This window comes from Bombina bombina, chromosome 10 (assembly GCF_027579735.1).
Source record: "Bombina bombina isolate aBomBom1 chromosome 10, aBomBom1.pri, whole genome shotgun sequence".
Lineage (NCBI taxonomy): Eukaryota > Metazoa > Chordata > Amphibia > Anura > Bombinatoridae > Bombina > Bombina bombina.
The window spans coordinates 102,949,992-102,977,734 of record NC_069508.1 but is presented as its reverse complement, the minus strand read 5'-3'; the positions used below and the strand labels follow the sequence as shown (position 1 = coordinate 102,977,734).

Below are 27,743 nucleotides of genomic sequence, written 5' to 3'. Positions count from 1 at the left end.
TATGCCCTCCCAAAAAGGTGACAATTTAGGACAATGCCACCATATGTGTGTCGTCATCCCCCTTTCCCCACAACCCCTCCAACAAAGGTCCGACGAGGCAGGGAAAATGCATTTAAGTCTGGTAGGTGTCAAGTACCACCTAGTAGTTTGTTATTTGTCTCTAAAAATCTAGCGGAGGATGAAGATTTTCTTGTGTTATTAAAATTTTTAACCCACTCTGCTTCTGTGATAGTCTTATTTAATTCCCTATGCCAGCGATCTATATAATCAGGAAGTTTCGAGCTCTGTGCATTAAGTAGGAGTCTCTTAGCCCACGATAAGGTGTGATGTGCTGAACTTGTCATAGCGCATGTCTGTTCGAAGGGTGTGAGATTTCTTGTAAGTGACTGTTTGAGAGGGTGGGTATGGAGAAAATGGTGAACTTGGTTATATTTTAGCCACCTAACAAAAACTCCACCTAGGATGTCTGTAAGGTCTGACCTGTTTTTGAGTTTGCCTTTACGGAGTCAATTAAATAGGGGAACCGTGTAACCCATCTCCCAATTATTCAGGTTATTTCTGTATTACCCATATATTTTATACACTGCGGCTGATATTAGAAGGCAATGGAAACAGATTAAGCGAGAACCAATTTTGTAGCAGTGCAATAGTTTAACGGGACCGTCAACTCCAAAATTTATATTGTTTAAAAAGATAGATAATCCCTTTACCCATTCCCCAGCTTTGCGCAGCCAACACTATTATATTTATATACATTTTACCTCTCTGATTACCTTGTATCTAAACCTCCTCTGACATTCTCCTGATCACATCACTATTATCTATTGACTTGCATGTTGGCTAATTAGGTGCAGTGTCATCCACAACCCATGGCATGAGCACAATGTTATTTATATGACTCACATGTACTAACAGTCCCCTGTTATGAAAAGCAAATAAAAAAGCATGTGATAAGAGGCGGTCTGTAGTGGCTTAGAAACAGGCAGAGATTTAGAGGTTTAAATGTTATAAAGTATAATAATATAACAATGTTGCTTGTGCAAAGCTGAGGAATGGGTAGTAAAGGAGTTATCTATCTTTTTAAACTATAACTTTTTGTGTTGACTGTCCCTTTAAGCCTATCACAAGTTTTGAGCTTTTTTATAAGCTTTTTATGTAGACTGCAGGTTTGCACAATGGCAGTTTCTAAATGTTCTGAACAGTTTTTAATATTAATTTGCATTGTCTAATTTGTACATTTTTTTTTGTTCTTCCCTATTACAGACCTGGCAGCTTTAAATAATACTTTGTAGTTTGCATGAATTTTCATATCTGGGAAATTCACAGAAAAAAATACTATATTTTCATTCTCTTTTCATTAGTTTTTATTTCACAATTCATTCTTCCTCTTGAAACAGTTTTTTACTGTTACCTTTTGTACTGCAGATGTCATTGGGTATTACAAGATGATTGATTTATTGTACTTTTGAGAAATAACTTTCTAATGTATAAATCTCATAATGATTTTGATTATTTTGTAGTGTTATTTAAAGGGACACGAAACTTTAAAGTTTTCTTTAATAATTCAGAGCATAGATTTTTAATCAGCTTTCCAATTGACTTTGCTTCTTTCTCTTTATATCCTATGTTGGAGCAGCATTGCACTACTGGAAGCAAGCTGAGCACATCAGGTGAGCTAATCACAAGAGGCACCCGCCAATAAGCAGCTAGCTCCCAGTAGTGCTTTGCTGCACCTGAGCCTACCTATGTATTCTATAATAGCAGCAGAACGAAGCAAATTAGAGGACAGAAGTAAATTGGAAAGTTGTTTAAAACTGCATGCTCCATCTGAATCATGAAAGAAAGTTTGGGTTTCATGACCTACATTAACCCTTTGTGTGCTGACGGTACTGAGCCGTCGCAAATTTTCCCAGTCAGGTGCTGACGGCTCAGAGCCGTCGCTAGCACTCACCCACCTTGAGGGCAATCTGGGGGCTCCCATCAACTCCCACCCCGGCTATCAGGCCTGAATAGTGATAGGCATCGCCGGGGCTTAACGTTTTGCTCGGTGACGTGATGATGTCACCGCACAACTTTATTGAAAAATTACAATGGACAGTATAGTGAAATGGGGGCATGCTGCTAACCTTTTCAACGGTATAAGTCTTGGATTGGGGGGGAAACAACGTTTTATATATTATACTTTTAATGATTCAGAGTCAGTTCAATTTTAAGAGACCTTTCAATTTAGTTCTATTATCAACTGTATTCCGTTCTCTTGGTATCCTTTTATTGAAAAGTATACCTAGGTAGGGGTTTTAGGAATAGCAATGCACTACTGGGAGATAGCTGCTGATTAGTGGCTGCACATATGTCTTGTTATTGGCTCACCAGGTGTGTTCAGTTCGGTGCTAGTAGTGCATTGCTGCTCTAAAGCTGAATTCAACTATGTGTTTAACCCCTTTTCTAGGAGTTACTGCACAGTTACTTGCATAGTTATCTGTTTAACAAGAATCTGTAACATTTTAGAGCATTTAATTTTTGCACTTTTGTCTCCTAATAACATTTTAGAGATATATATTTTTAATGTGACAAAACAAATTTAGGTGTGTATGTATATATGTGTGTGTGTGTGTATGTGTGTGTGTATGTGTATATATATATATATATATATATATATGTATATGTATGTATATATATGTATATATATATATATATATGTATATTAAACGCATAGTAAGAAAATAGCGCAATATGTGTTTTTGATGATCCATAGTGTTATCTGGAGAACAGAACTCAAATTATGTGTCACTGTCTCATACAGCTCGGTTGTTGGGTTTCCTAACAGAGATAATATATCCTAAAAATATCAGTTTTTTTTTTTTTTTTTAGCTGCCAAGAGCATTGGGTTTGCCATCTATACCCACAGGCCTTGCTGGGGAAGATAGATTGCTTGCTGGTCTGATAATTACCTTTTCAGCAGGACAAAGGACATTTCAATGTACAATGGGGTAAGGGGGTAAGAATATTCTTAATGGGGAATGATATCATTGTAAGTGGACTGTCTTTTTGGCTGAACAGCTATCTCATGTAGATTGCAGACTTGTTTGTTTTGTGTTCTGTAGTTTTAAAGTGAGTAGTCGGGACGTGGAAATAGTTTATGCAGGGCTAGCTGGTGCCGTTTATAGACGCACAATTATTTAAAGCCAGAATCTGTAACATTAATAAAAACCATCATTGTCTTTTTGTGTATATGACCAGTTTGTAGAAATACACAAATGTGGTTGGATTTTTTTTGTGTACTTTAATTTTTTTCACCCTTTTTAAGATGTTCCCAATTAACCATTTTACCTGCTAGAGTGTATTAAATAGTTTACAAATATCTAATTTACCTTTATTTTGCCTTATTTAGCCCTACCTATAATGCCACTTTTTGTACTGGTTATAGAAAAGATAAGAAAACAAGAACGGGGGAGAGAGAGGTACTAGCATGTTCATTTGCCATTGTTCTCTCTAAAGTAAGACCTACTCTCCTTACTCTCCTTACAAGCTTAGACCACTTGGTTGGGTTATGGTTTTAATAAGCAGAAATGGCTATTTCATATTAAAAACAAACCTAAACGTGCAATTTCCTATACATTTTAAACTCTGCAGCTGGTATAATTCATACGTTGTTGGAAACACACTGAGGAAGTCACTTTTACAGTTCATTATACTTTTTAAAAAATATTTGCTTTTATTGATATTGTATTAAAAACTTTTTTTATAATTAGGCGCTACAGGTTCACGTTTAGTGTTTATTTGTTGAGAAAACATCAAGGCAAAGTTATAACTAAAAATACAGTTTAGAGAAATATATATATATATAAACATTTCTCTTGTAAGGTGTATCCAGTCCACGGGTTCATCCATTACTTGTGGGATATTCTCCTTCCCAACAGTAAGTTGCAAAGAGGACACCCACAGCAGAGCTGTCTATATAGCTCCTCCCCTAACCCCCACCTCCAGTCATTCTCTTTGCAACTCTCAACAAGATAGGAAGTATAAAGAGATATGGGGTGATTTAGTGTAGTTTTGCCTTCAATCAAGAGTTTATTTTTAAACGGTGCCGGCGTTGTACTGTTTTACTCTCAGGCAGAAATTAGAAGAAGAGTTCTGCCTGGAGGTTGATGATCTTAATGGTTTGTAACTAAGGTCCATTGCTGTTCTCACACATAACTGAAGAGTATGGGATAACTTCAGTTGGGGGAACGGTCTGCAGATTACCTGCTTTGAGGTATGTTCAGTACTTTTATTTCTAGAGAAAGGATAAGTTCTAGAAAATGCTGACAGAACCTTGTGTATATTGAGGTAAGCTAGATGCAGTGATTTTGCAACGACTGGGATCATGCTTACAAAGTGGGGTAATACTCTTGTTAATACTGATATTAATTAGTGACAAAACGTTTACATGTTTCATAAATCGGCCGTTTTTTTCTCTGAGGGTGATAAGTCTTTATTTGGGGCCTAGTTTTCCACATGGCATAGTCAGATACTCCTAGGAGTATTTCCTTAAGGCCCCTCTGACATCGAGTACAGGGTGGGAGGGGCCTATTTTCGCGCTTTAATTGCGCAGTTTCTTTCAGACTGAGACATCCAGCTTCCCTAGAGGAGTCCTCTTGCATCTGAGGACCACTATAGAGGGCTTATTTCTTCACTAATCGTATTTGAGGGCAGCTAGGAGCCACATCAGAGCTGTGGCAAGGTGCTTAAAGGGACACTGTACCCAAAAATGTTCTTTTGTAATTCAGAAAGAGCATGCAATTTTAAGCAACTTTCTAACTTACTCGTATTATCAATTTTTCTTCATTCTCTTGCTATCTTTATTTGAAAAAGAAGGCATCTAAGCTTGTTTTGGGTTCAGTACTCTGGACAGCAACTTTTTTATTGGTGAATAAATTTATCCACCAATCGGCAAGGACAACCCAGGTTGTTCAACAAAAATGGGCCGGCATCTAAACTTACATTCTTGCATTTCAAATAAAGATACCAAGAGAATGAAGAAAAATTGATAATAGGAGTAAATTAGAAAGTTGCTTAAAATGTCATGCTCAATCTGAATCATGAAAGAAAAAAATTTGGGTACAGTGTCCCTTTAACTGTCTTTTACCGGTGGTTGATGTTTTTTAAATCCGGTTTGGGGGCTAAGGGGTTAATCATCCATTTTCAAGTGGGTGCAATGTTGCTTTAGTCCCTTACTCACACTGTAAAATTTTCGAAGTCTTTATTACATTTTAACACTGTTTTGCAGTTTAAGTGTTAGTTTTTTTCTTTTAAAGGCACAGTACCGTTTTTGTTTAATTGCTGTTTCACATTTATTAACGTGTTTTCCAAGCTTGCTGGTGTCATTACTAGTCTGTTAAACATGTGTGACATAAAGGGAAACTCCTTGTTCAATATGTTTAGAAGCCATTGTGGAACCCCCTCTTAGAATGTGTACCAAATGTACTGAAGTATCTATAAACTATAAAGACCATATTATGGCTTTTAAAGATTTATCACCAGAGAATTCTCAGACTGAAAAAAAGGGAGGTTATGCCATCTAGCTCTCCCCATGTGTCAGAACCTATAACTCCCACCCAAGTGACGCCAAGTTCATCTAGCGCGTCTAATTCTTTTACCTTACAGGACATGGCGGCAGTTATGAATTCTACCCTCAGAGGTATTGTCCAAACTGCCAGGGTTACAAGGAAAGCGAGACAGCTCTGGGGCTAGAACAAATACAGAGCTTTCAGACGCTTTAATAGCTGTGTCCGATATACCCTCACTAGGCTCCGAAGCCGGTGCAAGGGAGTTTCTATCTGAGGGTGACATTTCAGATTCAGGGAAGGCTTTACTTCAGTCTGATTCTGAAATGACAGCATTTAAATTTAAGCTCGAACACCTCCGCTTATTGCTCAGGGAGGTTTTAGCGACTCTGGATGACTTTGACCCCATTGTGGTTCCAGAGAAATTGTGTAAAATGGACAAATACTTTGCAGTGCCTGTTTACACTGATGTTTTTCCAGTCCCTAAGAGGTTTTCGGAAATTATTACTAAGGAATGGGATAGACCAGGTGTGCCGTTCTCTCCCCCTCCTGCTTTTAAAAAGATGTTTCCCATAGATGTCGCCATACGGGACTAGTGGCAGATGGTCCCTAAGGTGGAGGGAGCTGTTTCTACCCTAGCTAAGCGTACAACTATCCCTGTCGAGGACAGTTGTGCTTTCCTAGATCCTATGGATAAAAAATTGGAGGGTCTCCTTAAAATCTTTTTTATTCATCAAGGTTTTATTCTCCAGCCTCTTGCATGCCTTGCTCCAGTTACTGCTGCAGCGGCTTTTTGGTTTGAGTCTCTTGAGGAGGCTCTACAGATGGAGACCCCGTTAGATGATATTTTAGACAGGATTAAAGCTCTTAAGTTAGCTAATTCCTTTATTTCTGACGCCGTTTTTCATTTAACCAAGCTAACGGCTAAGAATTCAGGTTTTGCCATTCTGGCGCGTAGGGCGATATGGCTCAAGTCCTGGTCAGCAGACGTTACTTCAAAGTCTAAGCTTCTTAACATCCCCTTCAAAGGACAGACCCTATTCGGGCCTGGCCTGAAGGAGATCATCTCTGAAATTACCGGAGGAAAAGGTCACGCCCTTCCTCAGGATAGGTCCAATAAATTAAGGACCAAACAGAATAATTTTCGTTCCTTTCGAAACTTCAAGGGTGGCGCAGCTTCGGCTTCCTCTAATGCAAAACAAGAGGGAAATTTCCCCAGTCCAAACCAGTCTGGAGACCTAACCAGACTTGGAACAAAGGGAAGCAGGCCAAAAAGCCTGCTGCTGCCTCTTAGACAGCATGAAGGGGTAGCCCCCGATCCGGGACCGGATCTAGTCGGGGGCAGACTTTCTCTCTTCGCCCAGGCTTGGGCAAGAGACGTCCAGGATCCCTGGGCACTAGAGATTGTTTCCCAGGGATATCTTCTGGAATTCAAAGGTTCATCTCCAAAGGGGAGATTTCATCTCACAACTATCTGTAAACCAGATAAAGAGAGAGGCATTCTTACGTTGTGTTCAAGACCTACTGGTTATGGGAGTGATCCACCCAGTTCCAAGAGAGGAACAGGGGCAGGGTTTCTATTCAAACCTGTTTATAGTTCCCAAAAAAGAGGGAACTTTCAGACCAATCTTGGATCTCAAGATCCTAAACAAATTTCTCAGGGTCCCATCCTTCAAGATGGAGACAATCCAAACCATCCTCCCTATGATCCAGGAGGGTCAATATATGACTACCGTGGACTTAAAGGATGCTTATCTCAACATTCCGATTCACAGAGAGCATCATCAGTTCCTCAGGTTCGCCTTCCTAGACAGGCATTACCAGTTTGTGGCTCTTCCCTTCGGGTTAGCCACGGCGCCAAGAGTCTTTACAAAGGTTCTGGGGTCCCTACTGGCGGTCCTAAGGCCGCGGGGCATAGCAGTGGCTCCTTACCTAGACGACATCTTGATCCAGGCGGCGACTCTTCAAACCGCCAAGTCCCATACGGACATTGTTCTGGCCTTTGAGGTCTCACGGGTGGAAGGTGAACGTAGAAAAGAGTTCTCTCTCCCCCCTCACAAGAGTTTCCTTCCTAGGGACTCTGATAGATTCAGTAGAAATGAAAAATGTTCTGACAGAGGTCAGGATATCAAAGCTACTAACTTCTTGCCGTGCTCTTCATTCCATTTCTCGGCCGTCAGTGGCTCAATGTATGGAATTAATTGGCCTAATGGTAGCGGCAATGGACATACTTCAGTTTGCCCGCCTATATCTCAGACCACTGCAACTTTGCATGCTCAATCAGTGGAATGGGGACTACACAGATTTGTCTCCTCTGCTAAATCTGGATCAGGAGACCAGGGATTCTCTTCTCTGGTGGTTATCTCGGGTCCATCTGTCCAGGGGAATGAGCTTCCGCAAGCCAGAGTGGACTATAGTGACAACAGATGCCAGCTTTCTGGGCTGGGGTGCGGTCTGGAACTCCCTGAAAGCTCAGGGTTCGTGGACTCAGGAGGAAGCCCTCCTCCCAATAAACATTCTGGAATTGAGAGCAATATTCAATGCTCTTCAGGCATGCCCTCAACTGGCTGCGGTCAGGTTCATCAGATTTCAGTCGGACAACATCACGACTGTAGCCTATATCAACCATCAGGGGGGAACAAGGAGTCCCCTGGCAATGATGGAGGTTTCCAAGATAATTCTATGGGCAGAGGCTCACTCTTGCCATCTTTCAGCTATCCATATCCCAGGAGTAGAGAACTGGGAGGCGGATTTTCTAAGTCGGCAGACTTTTCATCCGTGGGAATGGGAACTCCATCCGGAGGTATTTGCCCAGCTGATTCAACTATGGGGCAAACCAGAACTTGATCTGATGGCGTCTCGTCAGAATGCCAAGCTTCCATGTTACGGGTCCAGGTCAAGGGATCCCCAGGCAGCACTGATAGATGCTCTAGCAGTGCCCTGGTCCTTCAGCCTGGCTTATGTGTTTCCACCATTTCCTCTCCTCCCTCGTCTGATTGCCAAGATCAAGCAGGAGAGAGCTTCAGTGATTTTGATAGCACCTGCGTGGCCATGCAGGACTTGGTATGCAGATCTGGTGGACATGTCATCCTTTCCACCATGGACTCTGCCGCTGAGGCAGGACCTTCTATTCCAAGGTCCATTCAAACATCCAAATCTAATTTCTCTGCGTCTGACTGCTTGGAGATTGAACGCTTGATTTTATCAAAATGTGGTTTCTCCGAGTCGGTCATTGATACCTTGATTCAGGCTCGAAAGCCTGTCACCAGGAAAATCTATCATAAGATATGGTGTAAATATCTTCATTGGTGTGAATCCAAGGGTTACTCGTGGAGTAAGGTCAGGATTCCTAGGATTTTATCTTTTCTCCAAGAAGGATTGGAAAAGGGATTATCAGCTAGTTCCTTAAAGGGTCAGATCTCTGCTCTGTCTATTCTTTTGCAAAAACGTCTGGCTGAGGTTCCAGACGTTCAGGCGTTTTGTCTGGCTTTAGTTAGAATCAAGCCTGTGTTTAAACCTGTTGCTCCGCCATGGAGTTTAAATTTAGTTCTTAAAGTTCTTCAAGGGGTTCCGTTTGAACCTTTGCATTCCATAGATATCAAGCATTTATCTTGGAAAGTTCTGTTCTTAGTAGCTATCTCTTCGGCTCAAAGAGTTTCTGAGCTATCTGCCTTACAGTGCGATTCCCCTTATCTGATCTTCCATGCAGATAAGGTAGTTTTGCGTACCAAACCTGGGTTTCTTCCTAAGGAAGTATCTAATAAGAATATCAATCAGGAAATTGTTGTTCCGTCATTGTGTCTTAATCCTTCTTCAAGGAAGGAACGTCTGTTACACAATCTTGACGTGGTTCGTGCTTTAAAGTTTTATTTACAAGCTACTAAGGATTTTCGTCAAACATCTGCATTGTTTGTTGTCTACTCTGGGAGGAGGAGAGGCCAAAAGGCTTTGGCAACTTCTTTCTTTTTGGCTGAGAAGCATAATCCGGTTAGCTTATGAGACTGCTGGCCAGCAGCCTCCTGAAAGAATTACCGCTTATTCTACTAGAGCGGTAGCTTCCACCTGGGCTTTTAAATATGAGGCCTCTGTTGAACAGATTTGTAAGGCGGTGACTTGGTCTTTGCTTCATACTTTTTCTGAATTCTACAAATTTTATACTTTTGCTTCCTCTGATGCTATTTTTGGGAGACAGGTCTTGCAGGCAGTGGTGCCTTCCGTTTAAGTTCCTGCCTTTTCCCTCCCTTCATCCGTGTCCTAAAGTTTTGGTATTGGTATCCCACAAGTAATGGATGAACCCGTGGACTGGATACACCCTACAAGAGAAAACAAAATGTATGCTTACCTGATAAATTTCTTTCTCTTGTGGTGTATCCAGTCCACGGCCCGCCCTGTCACTTTAAGGCAGGTGTTTTTATTTTTAAAACTACAGTCACCACTGCACCCTATAGTTTCTCCTTTTTCTTACTTGTCTTCGGTCGAATGACTGGAGTTGGGGGTTAGGGGAGGAGCTATATAGACAGCTCTGCTGTGGGTGTCCTCTTGCAACTTCCTGTTGGGAAGGAGAATATCCCACAAGTAATGGATGAACCCGTGGACTGGATACACCACAAGAGAGAAATTTTACAGGTAAGCATAATTTTTTTTTTTTATATATAATAAAGCAAAGTGATAAGCATCACACACCAGTGTTTACAGTGATTTGCAGTCTTAGTTAAAATGGTACAGGTGACGCAAATACTGTTTTAACTCTTTGGCAGCCAGAATGTAAAATTCTCTACAAATTAGTAGTTGCAGCCCTGCGTTATTTAAAGGGGACAATAAAGTTAAATTTAAACTTTCATTATTCAGATAAAGCATGTAAATTTTTAAACAACATTTATCAAATTTTGCTTTGTTATCTCTGTGTCCTTTGTTAAATAGTCGGCTCGCGAGCAGCAATGCACTAATGGGAGCTAGCTGAACACCTCTTGTGAGTCAATGACAAGAGGTGTATGTTTGCAGCCATTATTCACCAGCTGCCTCCCGGGAGTGCTGAAGGTATGTGCTTTACAACAAAGGATAGCAAGAGAACTAAGCAAATTTGATAATAGAAATAAATTGGAATGTTTAAAATCACATTCTCTATCTGAATAGGGAAAGTTTAATTTTGACTTAAATGTTCTTTTCACAAATTCTTGTCTGTACCGTATCAGAGTTATTCAGATAATCTAACTCTAACTCCTATGTGATCCCAGAAGTGCTTGATCCGGAAGCTAACCTTACTGATTAAAGGGACGGTGTACTGCAATTGTCCTTTCTGTAACCAGTTCAACATATTCCAGCAGGTAAAATGGATCACTAGGAACACAAATGGCTAATTTACGGTTATATTGTCATGTTTGCCTGTTGAAATTATACAAACAGCAGTGCTAGTTATAAAAATGCTATGTAAACTGCCAAATATATCTAATTTACCTTGGTTATTGAAGAAGCATAGACCAAGACGAACAGGGACCAATATATTAATCAAAGCCACCCTAGATGTATGGGATAAAGTACTTAAAGAACAAGGCAATCTTTCCACTAACATATCACCATTATATACCTTATTCCACAATTCTTATTTCTTTCCAGACCAAATGGAGGGTCTGCCTGACTCCCCCAATATTTACACAAATATCCCTATATACATTCTGATACACAACGGCCTGTTCAAAATCCAAAACGATTTGTACAGGGAGATAGGATCACCTTTTGATAAGTGGTATGTCTACCTGCAATCTAGGCACTCAGTTATGTCCGATACACAAAAACATGAGCTTTTGAGATCTCGCATCTTTTGAGAAATTATGCACAACAGCCACTATGAATGGGTCTCATGTCTCACTGATCTACACATTACTGAGCAAAAAATAACCTAAATTAGAACCGTCCTATATAAAACAATGGGAGCGTGAATTACAGATAGTTTACTGAAACACAATGGTCCCATTCATCTCAACCAAAAAATCTTCCATTTCCCCAATTCTAGTAGAACTAAATTACAAGATTCTGTCCAGATGGTACCTCACTCCACATAGTGTAAGATTTTTCCCAAAGTGTCTCCCCTATGCTGGCGACATTGTGGTGAAATTGGGACCATGACACACATTTGGTGGTCATGTCCTAAATTGAAACCATTCTGGGATCAGATCTCTGCATACATAAAATGTAAAATAGAAATTGATATCAAATTGAACCCTACAGTAGTTCTTTTGAACCAGACCCCTAAACTAGGTTGTGCCTACAGGGGAAAATTACTATCTTGCACGTTAAGTTGTGCAAAAAGATTGATTCCAAGGTTATGGAAGAAACAGGAAGTCCCAAGCTTAACGCAATGGATTTCGGAGGTTAAAACTGGAAAAAATGTACTATAGCTACCTAGGAAAACAGGATTTCATACTTGAGGTCATATTCCTATGGGAACGAGATCCTGCCAATATTGCTTAATAAGCCAAAATGTTTTGGGTCCTTTTAGATACACAGGATGGATAGGAGTAATACCATAGATTGATGTTTATTACTAACACTTCTCTTTTGGCCCCACAAGCAGTATTAGGAATGCAATGTATATTCCACACATGCTTTTCTGCCTACAGCGTCGACTTTAATCTAATGTCATTCAATGTATGTAGAAATTTTTGTCGGATGGTTGATTGTTCATAATGTTTATGTTTATGTTCCATGTGGATGTATTGTACCAGCTATATCAGAGTATATTTTTCACACTTTCTGTACAAAGGAAAAAAGAAAAAAAGCTCAATAAAAACATTTAAAAAAAAAAAAATGCTATGTAAACAGTGCAGAAAAATCACACTCCCAGTAGGGGTGGTAGGAAACGGGTGCTAAAATGTTCATTCTCATTTTTCTTTCTAAGTATTGATCTTTGTTTACACACTGAACCCACAGCCAAATAAGATGGCCTGAGCATTCAGAAAGACCTCCTTATCTTATTTCTCTCTATATATACACACACTAATCCCTCCATCCCTTCTTATCTCTAAATGATAGAATCAGTATTTCATGTACAAAAATGAACCAAAAGGAAAAATGTCCATACATTTTAAACTCTGCAGCTGGTATAACAAGTAATTGGAAAAAAACATAAAAGGACTACTACAGTAGAACTGACAAATATACAATAAAAAGTGCCAATGCAATTTGAAATAAGCAGTTAAATAAATTTTGTTAGCAAATTTCAAAGTTTAGCCAGTTTTTCCTCATCCCTGTATCATGTGAGAGCCATCAGCCAATCACAAAATGCATATATGTATATAGGGCCCGATTTATCAAGCAATGGTGGACGGGGGCGTAAATATTCGCCCCTGTCTGTCCCAGCTCTTATCTGGCAGGCAGCAATCCGCTGCCGGAATATAGCATTGCACACAAGCGCTATTTTGTGCTCATGTGCTATCCCGCCCGTTGCCTGCACACAGCCAATCACGCGTGGGCAGGCGCTGTCAATCTTCCCCGGTCGGACAGAAAGTGTGTATGTTCTATGAACTCTGTGAATTACTATAGGTTCTCTGTGTATATTTAACTTTCTCATAAAACAGCTTATTTGTGTTAGAATTGTATATTTTGCTTCCTTCTGTCTTCCACTGGGCCCGGACAAAACTTGCCCAACAAGCAAACTTAAAGGACCACTGTAAGTAAATATTTTCTATGCCTGTTACTAACTAACTACCCCAAATACGCTTTTTATCAATAGCATTTCATTAACATATCTCTACCGTATATCAGAAATCTTGTCTGTAAATTTAATTGTTTTCCAAACCCACTCCGTGGGTATCCTTTGCTCTGTACCAATCCGTTTACAATACCTAGGTTTCAAAATGGTGCTTTAAACACAAAGTTATTGGTTTAAGTATTTTGAACACTCAGTGCTGAAAATAGTGGGCAGGATAACGTGACATCATCGGCGAATACAAGATATAACTTTTAGAACGTTGTGAAACTTCGTTTTGGAGAAAATATAGGTCAGTAGGTTTTAATTAATGTTTATTAACTTTAATATGTTAGTTGTTTTGCTTAAAAATTATAACAGAAAGTAATCCTTTAAAGGACCAGTCAACATAGTAGATTTGCATAATCAACAAATGCAAGATAACAAAACAGTACAATAGCATTTAGTCTGAACTTAAAATTGTCAGAAAAAAAATCTACTACTCATTTGAAGTTATGTCTATTTCCACTCCCCCTGTACCATGTGACAGCCATCAGCCAATTACAAATGCATACACGTACCATGTGACAGCAATCAGCCATTCACAAATGCATACACACTTATTCTTGCACATGCTCAGTAGGAAATTGGAAAGTTGTTTAAAATTGCATGCTCTATCTGAATAATGAAAGCTTAATTTTGATTGAGTGTCCCTTTAACCTCTTGTTTCTGCCATGATAAGGATCTCAGGACTTATCCGCAGCTTCTGGGTGTGTTCTCAGTGTTATCATGTTTGGTATGTGGGCAGTGTTTTGCTATTTACAATAAGTCTTATTTTCAGTGTCATAAAAATTGTTGATCTAGTTTTCAACTGTTGATATGAGCTAGTGACGTATGGGATATACATTCCTACCAGGAGGGGCAAAGTTTCCCAAACCTCAAAATGCCTATAAATACACCCCTCACCACACCCACAAATCAGTTTTACAAACTTTGCCTCCTATGGAGGTGGTGAAGTAAGTTTGTGCTAGATTCTACGTTGATATGCGCTCCGCAGCAGGTTGGACCCCGGTTTTCCTCTCAGCGTGCAGTGAATGTCAGAGGGATGTGAGGAGAGTATTGCCTATTTGAATTCAATGATCTCCTTCTACGGGGTCTATTTCATAGGTTCTCTGTTATCGGTCGTAGAGATTCATCTCTTACCTCCCTTTTCAGATCGACTATATACTCTTATATATACCATTACCTCTACTGATTCTCGTTTCAGTACTGGTTTGGCTTTCTACTACATGTAGATGAGTGTCCTGGGGTAAGTAAGTCTTATTTCTTTCATGTAATTAGCAAGAGTCCATGAGCTAGTGACGTATGGGACATACATTCCTACCAGGAGGGGCAAAGTTTCCCAAACCTCAAAATGCCTATAAATACACCCCTCACCACACCCACAATTCAGTTTTACAAACTTTGCCTCCTATGGAGGTGGTGAAGTAAGTTTGTGCTAGATTCTACGTTGATATGCGCTCCGCAGCAAGTTAGAGCCCGGTTTTCCTCTCAGCGTGCAGTGAATGTCAGAGGGATGTGAGGAGAGTATTGCCTATTTGAATGCAGTGATCTCCTTCTACGGGGTCTATTTCATAGGTTCTCTGTTATCGGTCGTAGAGATTCATCTCTTACCTCCCTTTTCAGATCGACGTTATACTCTTATTTATATACCATTACCTCTACTGATTCTCGTTTCAGTACTGGTTTGGCTTTCTACAAACATGTAGATGAGTGTCCTGGGGTAAGTAAATCTTATTTTCTGTGACACTCTAAGCTATGGTTGGGCACTTTGTTTATAAAGTTCTAAATATATGTATTCAAACATTTATTTGCCTTGACTCGGAATGTTCAACATTCCTTATTTTCAGACAGTCAGTTTCATATTTGGGATAATGCATTTGAATTAATCATTTTTTCTTACCTTCAAAAATTTGACTCTTTTTTTTTCCCTGTGGGCTGTTAGGCTCGCGGGGGCTGAAAATGCTTCATTTTATTGCGTCATTCTTGGCGCGGACTTTTTTGGCGCAAAAAATCTTTTCCGTTTCCGGCGTCATACGTGTCGCCGGAAGTTGCGTCATTTTGCGCCAAAAATGTCGGCGTTCCGGAAGTGGCGTCATTTTTGGCGCCAAAAGCATTTAGGCGCCAAATAATGTGGGCGTCTTATTTGGCGCTAAAAAAATATGGGCGTCGCTTTTGTCTCCACATTATTTAAGTCTCATTTTTCATTGCTTCTGGTTGCTAGAAGCTTGTTCTTTGGCATTTTTTCCCATTCCTGAAACTGTCATTTAAGGAATTTGATCAATTTTGCTTTATATGTTGTTTTTTCTCTTACATATTGCAAGATGTCTCACGTTGCATCTGAGTCAGAAGATACTTCAGGAAAATCGCTGTCTAGTGCTGGACCTACCAAAGCTAAGTGTATCTGCTGTAAACTTTTGGTAGCTATTCCTCCGGCTGTTGTTTGTATTAATTGTCATGACAAACTTGTTAATGCAGATAATATTTCCTTTAGTAAAGTACCATTGCCTGTTGCAGTTCCTTCAACATCTAAGGTGCAGAATGTTCCTGATAACATAAGAGATTTTGTTTCTGAATCCATCAAGAAGGCTATGTCTGTTATTTCTCCTTCTAGTAAACATAAAAAATCTTTTAAAACTTCTCTCCCTACAGATGAATTTTTAAATGAACATCATCATTCTGATTCTGATGATTCTTCTGGTTCAGAGGATTCTGTCTCAGAGATTGATGCTGATAAATCTTCATATTTATTTAAAATGGAATTTATTCGTTCTTTACTTAAAGAAGTACTAATTGCTTTAGAAATAGAGGATTCTGGTCCTCTTGATACTAATTCTAAACGTTTAGATAAGGTATTTAAATCTCCTGTGGTTATTCCAGAAGTTTTTTCTGTTCCTAATGCTATTTCTGAAGTAATTTCCAAAGAATGGGATAAATTGGGTAATTCATTTACTCCTTCTAAACGTTTTAAGCGATTATATCCTGTGCCGTCTGACAGATTAGAATTTTGGGACAAAATCCCTAGAGTTGATGGGGCTATTTCTACTCTTGCTAAACGTACTACTATTCCTACGTCAGATGGTACTTCATTTAAGGATCCTTTAGATAGGAAAATTGAATCCTTTCTAAGAAAAGCTTATCTGTGTTCAGGTAATCTTCTTAGACCTGCTATATCATTGGCTGATGTTGCTGCAGCTTCAACTTTTTGGTTGGAAACTTTAGCGCAACAAGTAACAGATCATGATTCTCATAATATTATTATTCTTCTTCAGCATGCTAATAATTTTATCTGTGATGCCATTTTTGATATTATTAGAGTTGATGTCAGGTTTATGTCTCTAGCTATTTTAGCTAGAAGAGCTTTATGGCTTAAGACTTGGAATGCTGATATGGCTTCTAAATCAACTCTACTTTCCATTTCTTTCCAGGGTAACAAATTATTTGTTTCTCAGTTGGATTCTATTATCTCAACTGTTACTGGTGGGAAAGGAACTTTTTTACCACAGGATAAAAAATCTAAGGGTAAAAACAGGGCTAATAATCGTTTTCGTTCCTTTCGTTTCAACAAAGAACAAAAGCCTGATCCTTCATCCTCAGGAGCAGTTTCAGTTTGGAAACCATCTCCAGTCTGGAATAAATCCAAGCCTGCTAGAAAGGCAAAGCCTGCTTCTAAGTCCACATGAAGGTGCGGCCCTCATTCCAGCTCAGCTGGTAGGGGGCAGGTTACGTTTTTTCAAAGAAATTTGGTTCAATTCTGTTCACAATCTTTGGATTCAGAATATTGTTTCAGAAGGGTACAGAATTGGTTTCAAGATGAGACCTCCTGCAAAGAGATTTTTTCTTTTCCCGTGTCCCAGTAAATCCAGTGAAAGCTCAAGCATTTCTGAATTGTGTTTCAGATCTAGAGTTGACTGGAGTAATTATGCCAGTTCCAGTTCCGGAACAGGGGATGGGGTTTTATTCAAATCTCTTCATTGTACCAAAGAAGGAGAATTCCTTCAGACCAGTTCTGGATCTAAAAATATTGAATCGTTATGTAAGGATACCTACGTTCAAAATGGTAACTGTAAGGACTATCTTGCCTTTTGTTCAGCAAGGGCATTATATGTCCACGATAGATTTACAGGATGCATATCTGCATATTCCGATTCATCCAGATCATTATCAGTTCCTGAGATTCTCTTTTCTGGACAAGCATTACCAGTTTGTGGCTCTGCCGTTTGGCCTAGCTACAGCTCCAAGAATTTTTATAAAGGTTCTCGGTGCCCTTCTGTCTGTAATCAGATAACAGGGTATTTTTTCTTATTTCCTTATTTGGACGATATCTTGGTACTTGCTCAGTCTTTACATTTAGCAGAATCTCATACGAATCGACTTGTGTTGTTTCTTCAAGATCATGGTTGGAGGATCAATTTACCAAAAAATTCATTGATTCCTCAGACAAGGGTGACCTTTCTGGGTTTCCAGATAGATTCAGTGTCCATGACTCTGTCTTTAACAGACAAGAGACGTCTAAAATTGATTTCAGCTTGTCGAAACCTTCAGTCACAATCATTCCCTTCGGTAGCCTTATGCATGGAAATTCTAGGTCTTATGACTTCTGCATCGGACGCGATCCCCTTTGCTCGTTTTCACATGCGACCTCTACAGCTCTGTATGCTGAATCAATGGTGCAAGGATTACACAAAGATATCTCAAATAATATCTTTAAAACCGATTGTACGACACTCTCTAACGTGGTGGACAGATCACCATCGTTTAATTCAGGGGGCTTCTTTTGTGCTTCCGACCTGGACTGTAATTTCAACAGATGCAAGTCTCACGGGTTGGGGAGCTGTGTGGGGATCTCTGACGGCACAAGGAGTTTGGGAATCTCAGGAGGTGAGATTACCGATCAATATTTTGGAACTCCGTGCAATTTTCAGAGCTCTTCAGTCTTGGCCTCTTCTGAAGAGAGAATCGTTCATTTGTTTTCAGACAGACAATGTCACAACTGTGGCATACATCAATCATCAAGGAGGGACTCAGTCCTCTGGCTATGAAAGAAGTATCTCGAATTCTGGTTTGGGCGGAATCCAGCTCCTGTCTAATCTCTGCGGTTCATATCCCAGGTATAGACAATTGGGAAGCGGATTATCTCAGTCGCCAAACGTTGCATCCGGGCGAATGGTCTCTTCACCCAGAGGTATTTCTTCAGATTGTTCAAATGTGGGAACTTCCAGAAATAGATCTGATGGCGTCTCATCTTAACAAGAAACTTCCCAGGTATCTGTCCAGATCCCGGGATCCTCAGGCGGAGGCAGTGGATGCATTATCACTTCCTTGGAAGTATCATCCTGCCTATATCTTTCCGCCTCTAGTTCTTCTTCCAAGAGTAATCTCCAAGATTCTGAAGGAATGCTCGTTTGTTCTGCTGGTAGCTCCGGCATGGCCTCACAGGTTTTGGTATGCGGATCTGGTCCGGATGGCCTCTTGCCAACCGTGGACTCTTCCGTTAAGACCAGACCTTCTGTCGCAAGGTCCTTTTTTCCATCAGGATCTGAAATCCTTACATTTAAAGGTATGGAGATTGAACGCTTGATTCTTGGTCAAAGAGGTTTCTCTGACTCTGTGATTAATACTATGTTACAGGCGTTACAATCTGTATCTAGAGAGATATATTATAGAGTCTGGAAGACTTATATTTCTTGGTGTCTTTCTCATCATTTTTCTTGGCATTCTTTTAGAATACCGAGAATTTTACAGTTTCTTCAGGATGGTTTAGATAAGGGTTTGTCCGCAAGTTCCTTGAAAGGTCAAATCTCTGCTCTTTCTGTTCTTTTTCACAGAAAGATTGCTATTCTTCCTGATATTCATTGTTTTGTACAAGCTTTGGTTCGTATAAAACCTGTCATTAAGTCAATTTCTCCTCCTTGGAGTTTGAATTTGGTTCTGGGGGCTCTTCAAGCTCCTCCGTTTGAACCTATGCATTCATTGGACATTAAATTACTTTCTTGGAAAGTTTTGTTCCTTTTGGCAATCTCTTCTGCCAGAAGAGTTTCTGAATTATCTGCTCTTTCTTGTGAGTCTCCTTTTCTGATTTTTCATCAGGATAAGGCGGTGTTAGTTGTGAATTCCAACAACATTAGTAGAGAAATTGTGGTTCCTTCATTATGTCCTAATCCTAAGAATTCTAAGGAGAAATTGTTGCATTCTTTGGATGTTGTTAGAGCTTTGAAATATTATGTTGAAGCTACTAAGTCTTTCCGTAAGACTTCTAGTCTATTTGTTATCTTTTCCGGTTCTAGAAAAGGCCAGAAAGCTTCTGCCATTTCTTTGGCATCTTGGTTGAAATCTTTAATTCATCTTGCCTATGTTGAGTCGGGTAAAACTCCGCCTCAAAGGATTACAGCTCATTCTACTAGGTCAGTTTCTACTTCCTGGGCATTTAGGAATGAAGCTTCGATTGATCAGATTTGCAAAGCAGCAACTTGGTCCTCTTTGCATACTTTTACTAAATTCTACCATTTTGATGTATTTTCTTCTTCTGAAGCAGTTTTTGGTAGAAAAGTACTTCAGGCAGCGGTTTCAGTTTGAATCTTCTGCTTATGTTTTTCATTAAACTTTATTTTGGGTGTGGATTATTTTCAGCAGGAATTGGCTGTCTTTATTTTATCCCTCCCTCTCTAGTGACTCTTGTGTGGAAAGATCCACATCTTGGGTAATCATTATCCCATACGTCACTAGCTCATGGACTCTCGCTAATTACATGAAAGAAAACATAATTTATGTAAGAACTTACCTGATAAATTCATTTCTTTCATATTAGCAAGAGTCCATGAGGCCCGCCCTTTTTTTTGTGGTGGTTATGATTTTTGTATAAAGCACAATTATTCCAATTCCTTATTTTATATGCTTTTGCACTTTTTTATCACCCCACTTCTTGGCTATTCGTTAAACTGAATTGTGGGTGTGGTGAGGGGTGTATTTATAGGCATTTTGAGGTTTGGGAAACTTTGCCCCTCCTGGTAGGAATGTATATCCCATACGTCACTAGCTCATGGACTCGTGCTAATATGAAAGAAATGAATTTATCAGGTAAGTTCTTACATAAATTATGTTTTTCTGTGACACTCTAAGCTATGGTTGGGCACTTTTATATAAAGTTCTAAATATATGTATTCAAACATTTATTTGCCTTGACTCAGGATGTTCAAACATTCCTTATTTCAGACAGTCAGTTTCATATTTGGGATAATGCATATGAATCAATTTTTTTCTTACCTTAAAATTTGACTTTTTTCCCTGTGGGCTGTTAGGCTCGCGGGGGCTTAAAATGCTTAATTTTATTGCGTCATTCTTGGCGTGGACTTTTTTGGCACAAAATTTTTTTTCTGTTTCCGGCGTCATACGTGTTGCCGGAAGTTGCGTCATTTTTGACGTTTTTTTTGCGCCAAAAGTGTCGGCGTTCCGGATGTGGCATCATTTTTGGCGCCAAAAGCATTTAGGCGCCAAATAATGTGGGCATCTTTTTTGGCGCTTAAAAATATGGGCGTCACTATTGTCTCCACATTATTTAAGTCTCATTATTTATTGCTTCTGGTTGCTAGAAGCTTGTTCACTGGAATTTTTTCCCATTCCTGAAACTGTCATTTAAGGAATTTGATCAATTTTGCTTTATATGTTTTTTCTATTACATATTGCAAGATGTCCCAGATTGACACTGAGTCAGAAGATACTTCTGGAAAAACGCTGCCTGGTGCTGGATCGACCAAAGTTAAGTGTATTTGCTGTAAACTTGTGGTATCTGTTCCTCCAGCTGTTGTTTGTAATGAATGTCATGACAAACTTGTTAATGCAGGTATTTCCTTTAGTAATGTTACATTACCTGTTGCTGTTCCGTCAACATCTAATGCTCAGAGTGTTCCTGTTAACATAAGAGATTTTGTTTCTAAATCCATTAAGATGGCCATGTCTGTTATTCCTCCTTCTAGTAAACGTAAAAGGTCTTTTAAAACTTCTCATTTTTCAGATGAATTTTTAAATGAACATCATCATTCTGATTCTGATAATGGTTCCTCTGGTTCAGAGGATTCTGTCTCAGAGGTTGATGCTGATAAATCTTCATATTTATTCAAAATGGAATTTATTCGTTCTTTACTTAAAGAAGTCTTAATTGCGTTAGAAATAGAGGATTCTGGTCCTCTTGATACTAAATCTAAACGTTTAAATAAGGTTTTTAAATCTCCTGTAGTTATTCTAGAAGTGTTTCCTGTCCCTGATGCTATTTCTGAAGTAATCTCCAGGGAATGGAATAATTTGGGTAATTCATTTACTCCTTCTAAACGTTTTAAGCAATTATATCCTGTGCCATCTGACAGATTAGAGTTTTGGGACAAAATCCCTAAAGTTGATGGGGCTATCTCTACTCTTGCTAAACGTACGACTATTCCTACGGCAGATAGTACTTCCTTTAAGGATCCTTTAGATAGGAAGATTGAATCCTTTCTAAGAAAAGCTTACTTATGTTCAGGTAATCTTCTTAGACCTGCTATATCTTTAGCGGATGTTGCTGCAACTTCAACTTTTTGGTTAGAAGCTTTAGCGCAACAAGTAACAGATCATAATTCTCATAGCATTGTTAATCTTCTTCAACATGCTAATAACTTTATTTGTGATGCCATCTTTGATATCATTAGAGTTGATGTCAGGTATATGTCTCTAGCTATTTTAGCTAGAAGAGCTTTATGGCTTAAAACTTGGAATGCTGATATGTCTTCTAAGTCAACTTTGCTTTCCCTTTCCAGGGTAATACATTATTTGGTTCTCAGTTGGATTCTATTATCTCAACTGTTACTGGAGGGAAAAGAACTTTTTTACCACAGGATAAAAAATCTAAAGGTAAATTTAGGTCTAATAATCGTTTTCGTTCCTTTCGTCACAATAAGGAACAAAAGCCTGATCCTTCACCCACAGGAGCGGTATCAGTTTGGAAACCATCTCCAGTCTGGAATAAATCCAAGCCTTTTAGAAAACCAAAGCCAGCTCCCAAGTCCACATGAAGGTGCGGCCCTCATTCCAGCCCAGCTGGTAGTGGGCAGATTACGTTTTTTTCAAAGAAATTTGGATCAATTCAATTCACAATCTTTGGATTCAGAACATTGTTTCAGAAGGGTACAGAATTGGCTTCAAGATAAGGCCTCCTGCAAAGAGATTTTTTTCTTTCCCGTGTCCCAGTAAATCCAGTGAAAGCTCAAGCATTTCTGAAATGTGTTTCAGATCTAGAGTTGGCTGGAGTAATTATGCCAGTTCCAGTTCTGGAACAGGGGTTGGGGTTTTATTCAAATCTCTTCATTGTACCAAAGAAGGAGAATTCCTTCAGACCAGTTCTGGATCTAAAAATATTGAATCGTTATGTAAGGATACCCACATTCAAAATGGTAATTATAAGGACTATCCTGCCTTTTGTTCAGCAAGGGCATTTAATGTCCACAATAGATTTACAGGATGCATATCTGCATATTCCGATTTATCCAGATCACTATCAGTTTCTGAGATTCTCTTTCCTAGACAAGCATTACCAGTTTGTGGCTCTGCCGTTTGGCCTAGCAACAGCTCCAAGAATTTTTACAAAGGTTCTCGGTGCCCTTCTGTCTGTAATCAGAGAACAGGGTATTGTGGTATTTCCTTATTTGGACGATATCTTGGTACTTGCTCAGTCTTCACATTTAGCAGAATCTCATACGAATCGACTTGTGTTGCTTCTTCAAGATCATGGTTGGAGGATCAATTTACCGAAAAGTTCATTGATTCCTCAGACAAGGGTAACCTTTTTAGGTTTCCAGATAGATTCAGTGTCCATGACTCTGTCTTTGACAGACAAGAGACGTCTAAAATTGATCTCAGCTTGTCGAAACCTTCAATCTCAATCATTCCCTTCGGTAGCCTTATGCATGGAAATTCTAGGTCTTATGACTGCTGCATCGGACGCGATCCCCTTTGCTCGTTTTCACATGCGACCTCTTCAGCTCTGTATGCTGAACCAGTGGTGCAGGGATTACACAAAGATATCTCAATTAATTCCTTTAAAACCGATTGTACGACACTCTCTGACGTGGTGGACAGATCACCATCGTTTAGTTCAGGGGGCTTCTTTTGTTCTTCCGACCTGGACTGTAATTTCAACAGATGCAAGTCTGACAGGTTGGGGAGCTGTTTGGGGGTCTCTGACAGCACAAGGGGTTTGGGAATCTCAGGAGGTGAGATTACCAATCAATATTTTGGAACTCCGTGCAATTTTCAGAGCTCTTCAGTCATGGCCTCTTCTAAAGAGAGAATCGTTCATTTGTTTTCAGACAGACAATGTCACAACTGTGGCATACATCAATCATCAAGGAGGGACTCACAGTCCTCTGGCTATGAAAGAAGTATCTCGAATACTGGTATGGGCGGAATCCAGCTCCTGTCTAGTTTCTGCGGTTCATATCCCAGGTATAGACAATTGGGAAGCGGATTATCTCAGTCGCCAAACGTTACATCCGGGCGAATGGTCTCTTCACCCAGAGGTATTTCTTCAGATTGTTCAAATGTGGGGACTTCCAGAAATAGATCTGATGGCTTCTCATCTAAACAAGAAACTTCCCAGGTATCTGTCCAGATCCAGGGATCCTCAGGCGGAAGCAGTGGATGCATTGTCTTCTTCCAAGAGTAATCTCCAAGATTCTGAAGGAATGCTCGTTTGTTCTGCTGGTGGCTCCAGCATGGCCTCACAGGTTTTGGTATGCGGATCTTGTCCGGATGGCCTCTTGCCAACCGTGGACTCTTCCATTAAGACCAGACCTTCTGTCGCAAGGTCCTTGTTTCCATCAGGATCTCAAATCCTTAAATTTAAAGGTATGGAGATTGAACGCTTGATTCTTAGTCAAAGAGGTTTCTCTGACTCTGTGATTAATACTATGTTACAGGCTCGTAAATCTGTATCTAGGAAGATATATTATAGAGTCTGGAAGACTTATATTTCTTGGTGTCTTTCTCATCATTTTTCCTGGCATTCTTTTAGAATTCCGAGAATTTTACAGTTTCTTCAGGATGGTTTGGATAAAGGTTTGTCTGCAAGTTCCTTGAAAGGACAAATCTCTGCTCTTTCTGTTCTTTTTCACAGAAAGATTGCTAATCTTCCTGATATTCATTGTTTTGTACAAGCTTTGGTTCGTATAATACCTGTCATTAAGTCAATTTCTCCTCCTTGGAGTTTGAATTTGGTTCTGGGGGCTCTTCAAGCTCCTCCGTTTGAACCTATGCATTCATTGGACATTAAATTACTTTCTTGGAAAGTTTTGTTTCTTTTGGCCATCTCTTCTGCTAGAAGAGTTTCTGAATTATCTGCTCTTTCTTGTGAGTCTCCTTTTCTGATTTTTCATCAGGATAAGGCGGTGTTGCGAACTTCTTTTAAATTTTTACCTAAGGTTGTGAATTCTAACAACATTAGTAGAGAAATTGTGGTTCCTTCATTATGTCCTAATCCTAAGAATTCTAAGGAGAAATCATTGCATTCTTTGGATGTAGCTAGAGCTTTGAAATATTATGTTGAAGCTACTAAGAATTTCCGAAAGACTTCTAGTCTGTTATCTTTTCCGGTTCAAGGAAAGGTCAGAAGGCCTCTGCCATTTCTTTGTCATCTTGGTTAAAATCTTTAATTCATCATGCTTATGTCGAGTCGGGTAAAACTCAACCTCAAAGGATTACAGCTCATTCTACTAGGTCAGTTTCTACTTCCTGGGCGTTTAGGAATGAAGCTTCGGTCGATCAGATTTGCAAAGCAGAAACTTGGTCTTCTTTGCATACTTTTACTAAATTCTACCATTTTGATGTGTTTTCTTCTTCTGAAGCAGTGTTTGGTAGAAAAGTACTTCAGGCAGCTGTTTCAGTTTGATTCTTCTGCTTATAATTTCAGTTTTTTTCATTATAAGATTTAAACTTTATTTTGGGTGTGGATTATTTTCAGCGGAATTGGGTGTGGATTATTTTATCCCTCCCTCTCTAGTGACTCTTGCGTGGAAGATCCACATCTTGGGTAGTCATTATCCCATACGTCACTAGCTCATGGACTCTTGCTAATTACATGAAAGAAAACATAATTTATGTAAGAATTTACCTGATAAATTCATTTCTTTCATATTAGCAAGAGTCCATGAGGCCCACCCTTTTTGTGGTGGTTATGATTTTTTTGTATAAAGCACAATTTTTCCAATTCCTTATTTTTTATGCTTTCGCACTTTTTTCTTATCACCCCACTTCTTGGCTATGCGTTAAACTGATTTGTGGGTGTGGTGAGGGGTGTATTTATAGGCATTTTGAGGTTTGGGAAACTTTGCCCCTCCTAGTAGGAATGTATATCCCATACGTCACTAGCTCATGGACTCTTGCTAATATGAAAGAAATGAATTTATCAGGTAAGTTCTTACATAAATTATGTTTTTTCTGTAGTCTTGTAATAAATTGGTAGGTGAGTTTGGACGCATTAAAAGGACATTAAACACTTTGAGATGGTAATATAAAATGGTAAAATGTGTTTATGTATATGTAGGGCTGTGCGATTTAGGAAAAAGTTAATATCTGTATTTTGCCAATGAAATGTCGCAATTTAAAAAAAAAAAAACTGTTAAACATACATTTCTCAATATAAAATGCATTATACTGTAAAATGCAAACAACTAGCAGTCACAGAGCAGTGCAGTCAATTTTTAAATTACAATAATTAGTAAAGGTTTTGTCATTTTTTTTTATTGTGGCAGTAAGATTAATAAAAACCACGATTAATCGCACAACCCTAACTGCAATGTTTAACAATGCAAGATTTTTTTTTGTTTCTAAATTGCAAGAAAAAAAATGGCGATTAATTGCATCATGCAATTAATCACACAGCCCTAATGTATGTGTGGTTTTTTATATATATGTATGTATGTATGTATGTATGTATGATCTTTAATTATTTATTTTTTCCCCTTTTCCTGTAATTTCATTCTGACAATTGTGATCTTTTCAGTTCCTGTTAGAAATAGAAGTGCAGAACACTGTTATATCCCACACAACCATTGGCTGCACATTCTAGTGACCGATTTATAACTGTCCCTAATTGGCCACGGCAGAAAAGGTAACCTTAGTTATAACATGGCAGCTCCCATTGTTTTATATGCACTAAAACTTTACACTTATTTTGTCACTATTTAAACATCTAAGTAACTTTAAAAAATCCATCTACTTGTTATTCAGACTGTTCTTTGAATGCATCAATCTATCTAGCATTTATTTAGTGTTTGATGTCACTGTAGCAACCTTGTTTACTGCAATAGTTTTTCAATCAGTAGCCAAACTCCCCCCCCCCCCACTTATTACATTATTTATAGAAGCCAACCTGGATTTGCTATTAAAACAGACAAAACTAGCCAATATCGTTTCGTTTGTATCAAAACTTCCATTGTTCCACAGTTACTTATCTGATCATCTCTACTGGAACTAATTAATGGCAGATATGTAGCAAACCTCACAATTTTCACACTTAAATTCAAGGATAAAGGGGTACAATAAATAATTGAATCATTTTGCAAAGTTGTTTTACTAAACATAATTTACTTTGCTAACTTGGTTTTTCATACCCATTTAAGGTTATTCATTTTATACAAGCATGATAAATTTCAACATTTTAAGCACTTCACCACAAAAGTGCTGTATACAAATGGTTAAAACTACGTAACAGTATCATTTTGTTTTCAAGGTTTTGCAAATAAAGTGCATTTCATGGGTAAACCCCTGGAAAAGCCTTATGGAATTTTTTTGGTCTACCTTTTCTTTGGTAAATATTTTTACATTCCTGCTTTTTAAATAAGATAGCAAGAGAACGAAGAAATATTGATAATAGGAGTAAATCAGAAAACGGCTAAAAATTGAATAATCTATCTGAATCATTTAAAGAAAAAAAATTGGGTTTAGTATCCCTTTAAAGGGACAGTCTAGGCCAAAATAAACTTTCATGATTCAGATAGAGCATGTAATTTTAAACAATTTTCCAATTTACTTTTATCACCAATTTTGCTTTATTCTCTTGGTATTCTTAGTTGAAAGTTTAACCTAGGAGGTTCATATGCTAATTTCTTAGACCTTGAAGGCCACCTCTTTTCAGAATGCATTTGAACAGTTTTTCACCACTAGAGGGTGTTAGTTCACGTATTTCATATAGATAACACTGTGCTCGTGCACGTGAAGTTATCTGGGAGCAGACACTGATTGGCTAAACTGGAAGTCTGTCAAAAGAACTGAAATAAAGGGGTAGTTTGCAGAGCCTTAGATACAAGATAATCACAGAGGTTAAAAGTATATTATTATAACTGTGTTGGTTATGCAAAACTGGGGAATGGGTAATAAAGGGATTATCTATCTTTTAAAACAATAACAATTCTGGTGTAGACTGTCCCTTT

The 27,743-nt window shown here is 38.9% G+C and overlaps 1 protein-coding gene across 6 annotated transcripts in view; it reads left to right on the top strand.

Moving 5' to 3' along the window:
- The window catches only part of RALGPS2 (Ral GEF with PH domain and SH3 binding motif 2), a 619,002-nt gene that overhangs the window by 55,320 nt on the left and 535,939 nt on the right, over positions 1-27,743 (top strand). For 4 of the 6 annotated variants that reach the window (XM_053693289.1, XM_053693287.1, XM_053693288.1 and 1 more), the window contains exon 2: positions 2,872-2,990. The exons of the other annotated variants lie outside the window; for them this stretch is intronic. The gene's annotated coding sequence lies outside the window, so the exon portion shown is untranslated. The remainder of the gene's footprint in view (positions 1-2,871; positions 2,991-27,743) is intronic. 6 annotated transcript variants of the gene reach the window in all.